Source organism: Cervus elaphus, chromosome 3 (assembly GCF_910594005.1).
Source record: "Cervus elaphus chromosome 3, mCerEla1.1, whole genome shotgun sequence".
In the NCBI taxonomy this organism is placed as follows: Eukaryota; Metazoa; Chordata; class Mammalia; order Artiodactyla; family Cervidae; genus Cervus; species Cervus elaphus.
In genome coordinates this window covers 53,404,502-53,412,739 of record NC_057817.1, presented here as the reverse complement: position 1 = coordinate 53,412,739, position 8,238 = coordinate 53,404,502, and the positions used below count along the sequence as shown (strand labels likewise).

General features: G+C 51.2%; 1 long non-coding RNA gene across 1 annotated transcript; it reads left to right on the top strand.

The window, feature by feature from the left end:
* Positions 1-521: 521 nt before the first annotated feature.
* LOC122684616 lies at positions 522-7,197 on the top strand. Its single transcript, XR_006338107.1, has 3 exons — positions 522-684; positions 1,722-1,815; positions 4,136-7,197. It is a non-coding gene; the product is annotated as an uncharacterized LOC122684616 (long non-coding RNA).
* Positions 7,198-8,238: the final 1,041 nt, after the last annotated feature.

Below are 8,238 nucleotides of genomic sequence, written 5' to 3'. Positions count from 1 at the left end.
ACGTTTCTCTCTTCTGTACCGGGGTGTTCCTGTCTGGGTGTCTCTACCCGCGTACGGTGGAATGGTTGCGCCCTTCGGGTAGACAAGCCTCCAAGCATAAGTCAGGTCGGACCAGGATGATAGAGAGGCTTCGGGCAGTTGTTTTACTTCCTGATCGGCGCTCGAATTGCCCCCCCCCCCGCCCCCCCCCCCCACCGTTTCACGTAAGAGTACAAACACCGAAACCAGAAAGGGATACGTGTGTGTTGGGGTGTGTGTGAGTAGGCCGAGGACTTGAAGAGTATCAGAGCTGGAACTGACCTCGGGATGGTCTGACTCCCAACACAGCAAATGAGACCTAAGGAGCCAGGCTTTGCTCAAAGCCTTTCACTTACTCCCATTTAAGGCTTCTTCCCTTCCCCCTCTCCTCTCAATCCACCCCTGGGCGCTTCGCTCCCCCTCCCCCACAGTACCAGTCTCAGTTTGGATGGATAGAAGTCTCTAAGCTTAAAGCTTCAGCTCTGTCGACTCTTAACTGCCCTCCCTCCTTGGTTTTAGGCCCCAGGCACTCTCCTGCTGGCTGTGACTCCTGGACTCAAGATAGTGGTTGAGGGATATACATTTGTTCCCAAGAAGTGGGAGCTCCAGAAAGGCAAATTTCAGTTCAACATCAGGTCTTCTCCAGTGAGCTACAGCTATCCACAGGTGACAAGGGCGCCTTGGGAGGTATGGAGCTGTTCAAGTCAAGGCTGGGGAGAGTGATGTCCAGTAAGATTGCATTGGGTGACTTCTGAGCCACTTCCAACCTCCATAGTTTATGATGAATGAAACTCAGACTGTCAAGGAAAAAACTCTCTGGAAGATCAGGATTTCTCTGGCCCCTGGGAGGTTGGGGCAGCTGATGGCCTTCCTGCTGTAGTTCCCATTGCCCAATATTCACCAGGTCTCACTAGGGGTTGCCGGCCAAGCAGGTCACATCTTAAACTTGCTCCCCATGAGGACAGGTGAGCTTGTGATGCATATGCGCCTGAGTGCCTTAACAGTGCTCATGCGTACCTGTTCCTTCTGTTCGTACACATACATACACAAAACCTTTTTATATAACACTTTTAATGGAAATGCAGTTTTTCCAAAGTGAAAGCTGGTACAGAAGATCTGAATGATGCTTATGTAACTTTAAACACTGAGTTTCAGTAGATCCTAATTCATTAAAAGAGGGGGAAAGGGAGGAGTTCTCATGTATTTACCTCCCATCATTGTGAAAAAGGTCATAAAAACCTTAAAAGATTCTTAAAGTAAAACTTTTAATAGGTTGCTAGGGGGCCTTTTGGGCCCTGCCCCCATCCTCTTGTGGGGAATTCAGCTGCAGTGAGAGGAGGGGGACTGCAGGCAGAAGCTGAGGACAGAGGATTGAGGGGTACCTGCCCCACCCACTCTTACCCCCCAACACTCCCTTCCTCCTGCTTTCTAGTGTTAGACAAGACACTTCACTTCTCTACACTGTCATTTCCTCATCCATGGAGACAATCCCTCCCCCTTTTATAGTTTACAAAGTAACATACATTTTCTGTCATGTCTGATCTCTTACTGTTTTGAGGTTGACAGAGCAGATATGCCCATTTTGTAGACAAGGAAACAGGGTCTGGAAAGATTAAGTGACTCACCTAAGGTCTCACAGCTTGTTAAGAAGAGGAGGCGGGACTAGAAGTTTTTTTTTTTTTTTTTTTTTTTTCTTTGGCCAGGGCCAGACTGCTTTCAGGATCCTAGTTTCCTGACCAGGGATGGAACCTGGGTCCAGAGCAGTGAAGTGTCAAGGCCTAACCACTGGACTGCCAGGTAACTCCCTAGAAGTTGTCTTTAGACTTTTAAGACTTGAATCTTAACACTTTACCATCTTTCTTTTCCTATCGATAGGATGGAAGAGATACCAGAATCTAGTCACTGTTTTTTCCATTTCTTCTTTTTCTTTCTTCCTTCCTTTTTTTTTTTTTCCTGTTACTGTCTTTTCTTATTAAGAACTCTGACTGCATCACCTCCTCTGGAAAACCCTCCCAGATACCCACTTTCACACCAGGGCTTTATAGCCTCTTACATATTCTCTCAGAGCACTTAGCATCATTTCTTGCAGATAGTTTGCTTATGCCTTCCCCACCAGCAGATGGATTAAAACTATTGTTCATTTTGGATCTAGCATAGTGCCCGACGCAGAGCAGGCAGCCTTTCTTTCTGTATTTGCTGTGAGTCTATGTCTTAACTAGTGCTCTGAACTAGGTTCAGTGACCCACAGCAAGAAACATATTCTGAACCATGAGATAACTGAAACAAAAGCTTCTTGGGATAATACTTATCCTTGCTATGTGTGTGCACTATGATACTTTCTATTTATTCTTTTTTTTTAAGATGCTGGCCATGGTTTCATGACCCATTACCAGGTTGTGGCCAACAGTTGGAGGCACACTGCTTTCATCTCTGTGTGCTGAGGATGCCTTCTGAGTGCAGGGCTCTAGCTGTCCCTGAAGGATATAGAGGAGATGGCCCTCAAGTACCTCTTGCTCTGAGGTCAAAGATAGTTTCATTTATAAGAAGACATACAGAAACCTAAGACCAGAGGCACAGCGGTGCAGATAGAACCCAGGGTGGAGAGGTTAGATGAGGGAAGGTCCCCAAGAGGCCTGGTAAGGACCTTTTGCCTCCAGAAACTACGAAGGCAGTGGCAGCTTTACTGGAGCCTGGAACACAGGCAGGGGCCTGGACTCTTGATGCCATGGGGTTCTTACTGCTTTGTCCCCAGATTTCAAGTCCTTGACCCAGACAGCTCTCAGGGGTCATGATGAGCATCTTTCCTACAGTTAAGGGTGTCCGGGAGGTGAGAGGCCTCACTTCTGTGTCAAACCGTCTCATAACCTACCTCCAGGCCTTGGGCCAGTTGCTGGCTGTGTGACTTTGGGTGGGCCCCATTTAATTAGGCTCAAGGATGCTAGCTAAGGCCAGGGCTCTCTAGGCCTAACAATTCTCCCAAGAGAAAGCTGGCGAACTGTCTCAGGTCACTTACCTCTTTCTTTCCTTTATCTCAATTTTACTTCCCTGGGAAGGCTGGGGAGAGGCAATCTGGAAGCAACAGAATCTTAATGCCCCGACCCCCTCCCCAAGTGCAAGGGGTGGGGTAGTGAGGCTGGGGCCCCAAGGAGTCCCTCCCCGTCTGTCTCTCATGGCTCCCTGGGTTGGCCTGGGTGTTCCTGAGCCAGGGCTGGGAAAGGGAAACAGCTGGAGACGTTTCCTCTATGGGAGGGGCCCACTTGCTCCAGAACTCTGCCTCTTTCCCCACAGAAAATGAGCACAGGGTTGGGCCAAGGAAGACCTTTCTTGACCCTCTGATGTCACTGTTCCATTAAAATGAAAATTTTTTTTTTTTTACCAAATGGACCACATCCATTTTCTTGCTTTCTCTGACTGTTTCTTGCAGTATCTCGGTTCCCATTTTGTACTGTGACTGAGAAGGTGGGAATCTCGGCACCAGGGTTGCAGAGCGCTGTGGCCTCCTGAGCCTGGCTGTTCCCGGCAAGGTCCTGGGGGTGAAGTGGGGTGGGTTAAAGATCTGGTGACAGTGACTAAACATGTGGGTGATGCCACCTGTAGGATCTGGGGAGGCGAGGAGGAGCCGGTGGTAGCGGGTATGCTTTCTATGGAGAGGAGCCTGGGGAACCTCACTGGAGCTTCAGATGGGGATGATGCATTCCACCAGGTGTAGGTGTGTTCATCATCCCAACCCTATTACTTCATTATTGAATCTCTTGATTTAGTTTCCTCATCTTACAATGGGAATAACCAATAGTATTACTTCACAGGTTACTGTGAGAATTAAATAAGATAATATGGGAGGCACCGAGTGCCTGATACACTGGAGGTGCTCCATAAATATGGCTCTCCTCATCAACCTTGCCGTCTGCTTCCATCATCTGCCCAGTTCCCCAGGCCAGGAACCTGAGGTCACCCAAGACACCTCCTCCCCACTCCTTCCCACTCCCCAGTCCGTCCTGAAGCCAAGTGGCTCTTCCCCTCAAGTATTTGTCAAGCCTTTTCATTCTTCCGGTTCCCACTGCTGCTATCTGGGAGGAGGCTGGCAACAGGCTCCTAATCAAGCTCTCTCCTGCTCTAGGGCCCGCATCCAAATCCATCCCCAGTTCTCCTGGAAGATGCAAATCTGATCCTGGCTATGTGAAATGATTCAGCAGTTCCCCAGGACTTTGCGAACAAGCTCAGAAGCCTGGCTCTGGCTCCTGCTGGCTCACCCGCCCCGCTCCTCACACACCTTCCTACACTCGCTGGTGCTTCTGTCCCCAAGAAGGGGTCACCTGTGGTTCTCCGGCACCGTGGGCTTCCATGCTTTGGCACCTGCGGTTCTTTCTGTCTGGAGGCCCTACCCCCTCCCGGATGCGAAGACTCCTCATCCTTTTAAAATACAATTCAAGTGCCGCCTCTTCCTCAAACCCTCCCGGGTCCCAGCTGGACTTAGATGTGCTCATCGCATTTCTCTGTGCTCCAGCATTTTCATTCTGCTTTACTTGACTGTCCTCCCTGCTCCAGTGTAAGCTTCTTGAGGGCAGACGCTGTCTTTTTCCTTCCACACCCCTCATGCCCTCCCAGTGGGCTCTGCTGGAAGCCAGTCCGGGTGGGCGCACTCCTCCCTGGGCACTGCGGGCCCCCCGGGACACTGAGCCCGGGAAGCCAGGAGGCAGGACACCAGGCCCCTGGACACTGTCTGTGCCACGCAGGACCGCGAGTCCGAGACCCAGAGCGGAGCTTCGGAGCTTGACCGCCGCCACAGGCACAGGAGTCTGGGCCCGGGAGTCTGCTCACATCCAACCCGGGCTTTGCAAAGGAGGCCCGGAGCCGATTGAGGCTTGGTGGGACCGACAGACACACCTCGCCAGGGCATTCAGAAGGGCTCGTGGCGGGCAGGAACCCGCAGCTGGGTGGATCCTTGACTTTCCCACCCCACGGGCAGAGTGCGAGCGTGTCAGATAGGACAAATGGAACTATTTGGGATTCCAGCCGCCGGGCCTGGGATGGCGGCCTTCCTGAATCCCGGTTCCTAGGGCGCACAGCCTCCCCCTCCCCCCACCTAGTCCCGGGAAGCCACGTGACCTGCGCCCCCAGGAGCCACTAATCGCCGGTCCCCGTCCCTTCTCCAAAATAGGGAAGCGACAGGAGCAGATCGAGTTTCTCGGCCCGTATTTACAGGTTTCCTGGACGAAGCCAAACCGTCTACCTCCTTGCCTCATTCCCCCAGCGCGCGTAGGGGGAAAAAAGGGCCCCCTCCTGCGCCCCACCCCCACCCCTCCAGGCCTCCCAGCCGCGGGTGCGGCCCCTTCCTCTTCCCTCCCTCCGCCGCAGCTCGGCCGGCCCCTCCGGGGGCGACGCTGAGGTCGCCGCATTCCAAACCCCGGGCGGCCCTTTGAGGTCACGTGGTGTGATGGGGGTGGGGCGGCAGGACGCCCCTGACCCAGGCCTGCGACCTGCAGGCCTCGCAGTGAGGCGAATTCTCCAGCCTGCTCCCCAGACCTCGTGGGAGTGAGGCAAGGCGGATATTTACTCCCCAGCACCTACTGTGTGCCTGGCCCAGGCTGAGCTCTCACGCTTCTTACCTCCAGGCCTTCCTGGACCGGGCTGGGGGCTCACAGCTTTCCCGATGGATATACTGACCCTGATGCCGGGAAGGATTGAGGGCAAGAGGAGAAGGGGACGACAGAGGGCGAGACGGTTGGATGGCATTACCGACTCGAGGGACATGAGTTTGATCTAACTCCAGGAGATGGTGAAGGACAGGGAAGCCTGGTGTGCTGCAGTTCATGGGGTCGCAGAGAGTCGGACACGACTGAACCGTTGAACAATACTGGCTGGGAGTCACCAAGGCAGAATGGAAGCGGGGGAGGTGGGGCGGGGGGGTGAGAGACCGGGGTAGAGCCAATCGCTTAGTTTATGCAAAGACGGACCTTTGTCAGTCTCAAGTTAAGAGAAGACCGTGTCCCCTCTGTTTAACCAGGGACCCAGACGTCTCTCTCGGTGGGTAAGGTAGCCTGGAGGAGGGCATGGCAACCCACTCCAGGGTTCTTGCCTGGAAAATCCCATAGACAGAGGAGCCCGGCAGGCTACAGTCAGAGTTAGACACGACTGAAGCGACTTAGCAAGGCAGGCAGACCTCTGAGACCTGTGTTTTAGGCTCCGCGACAAGAAAACGAAGAAGGAGTTGATTTCCTCCTGGGTTGGGCAGATGGTCTCTAAGCTGCTCCCTCTATTTTAGTATGAACTGGGTTAGAAATTGCCTTTACTGGAGCTGAACCTGGTCACCGTGAAGGGTCCTTGACTCCTTTATCGGTTCAAGGCAGGAGTGAGGTTGAGGCACTGCCCACAGCCAGCCTGCCTGAGAAGTTTGATCTTATAGGACAGGGAGAGTACAGGGGATAGAATGGAGGTGACAGAAGGGTGGCAGGTTTTGGATGGGGGCGGGAGGTCTGCATTTGAATATTTATAACTCAGATCTGAACCCTTACCAAATGTGTCATGTATATTAATATTTATCCATTTGCATGATCATTCACTATTTTACCAGGAACAGGCCCTGACCTGGAACTGGAGGGATTAAGACTGAGTTCCTGTCTTTGAGCTTACAGTCCAGTGGGAAAGCTAAACAAGTGAGGAGGTATTTGCAGTGCAGGGAACCAAAGCGCGACAGTGAGGACCAGACACTGCTGTGGGATAACACAGAGGGGGAGCGCTGAGCCTCAGACTAGGTTGGGAAGGAGGATGGGTATGGAATACGTGTTATCTCAACTGAGGCTTGAAATTTAGACTGTCCTTAATCTAGGACTTCCCTGGTGGTCCAGTGGCTAAGACTCCATACTCCCAGTGCAGGGGCAGGAGTTTGATTCCTGGTCGGAGAGCTAGATCTCGCATGCTACAACTAAAGATCTCATAAGTCACAATTAGAAAAAAAAAATATGCCACGTGCCACAACCAAGAGCTGGCACAGCCAAATAATAAATATTAAAAAATCTTTTATCTGTTGCGGTGAGAGTGGAATAGGAAAGAATAGCCTTCCAGATCGAGGACACAGTGCATGCAAAGGCCCAGAAGCAGGCTCAGTTGGGCTGGAGTATAGCCACCCTGTGGATGGTGCGCAGAACAGGAAGAGATGGAGGGAGTGCTTCTGGGGGAAGAAGCGGGCTGAGCCGATGAGTAATGCCCATTGCGGGGCGGCGGTGGGGGGGGGGGGGGCGGGATGAGGAGGGGAGACCCCTGGTCCTCTGAGGCTACAACAGGGTCCCTCAGGCACTCTGTCTTGGAGGATGTGACACTTCCTTTTACAGTTGCTTTATAAAAGTAATATTTATTTTTATCGAGCTAATACATACACATTGCTTACAAACCAAATCCTTCTAAAGGGCTTGTAATAAAAACAGAAGTCCTACTGGCCTTTCTCCCAAGCTTTATCCTACTCCCCAGGGGCAACCACTTTCAACTCGTTTGGCCGTTTCTTCTGGAATTTCCTTCCTTATTTCTAAATAACATGTGCAGTGCCGTTCTGGGTTCATTTATCTAATTTGTTCACTCCTTGTCTTGGTAGGTGAGGGTTCTGATTCTCTTCCTCTCTACCCACCCCCATTATGTTTATATCACAATTTATGGTTAAATCCATGTTCAGTGATCTCATTATTGACTTTGAAAATGTTGTTTACTTTTGAGGCAAATATGCTGGTTTCATTTCCTTTTCTAATATAACTTTTTGTTGTGTGCTCTGTTTACATTTCCTTTCTTATACAACTTTCTTGTTTTTCCTGGAGTTAATTGCCTCATTTTTTTTGTTTGCTTGGTTTTCCCTTTGAATCTCTGGCTCTGTCTTCCCACTCCCTCCAATGGTTCTGTAAAACGCCTTCTCAGTACAGTTTTGCATATGGCCAGACCTGTCATATAATCTTATTGGTTCTGTTTCGTTTCTCCTTGGAGACATTTGTCCTGTGGCACCCCCTCCTTCTGCTTTTCTCTGGATGCTTTGCTCTCAAGTCTGGCAGCACACCTGTCACCCCGGGACTGCCCATGACTGGTGCTCAAGAATCCACGTTGCCCTTCCCTCTTTCAGGGACTGTGTCTTACTCTTCCTCAGTTTATTTCCTTTTGAATGAAGCACATCCTTCAGTTACTTCCTGAGAAAGAATGCCTGGGCGGTAATATTTTAGACACTTAATGCTTACCCGAAATGGC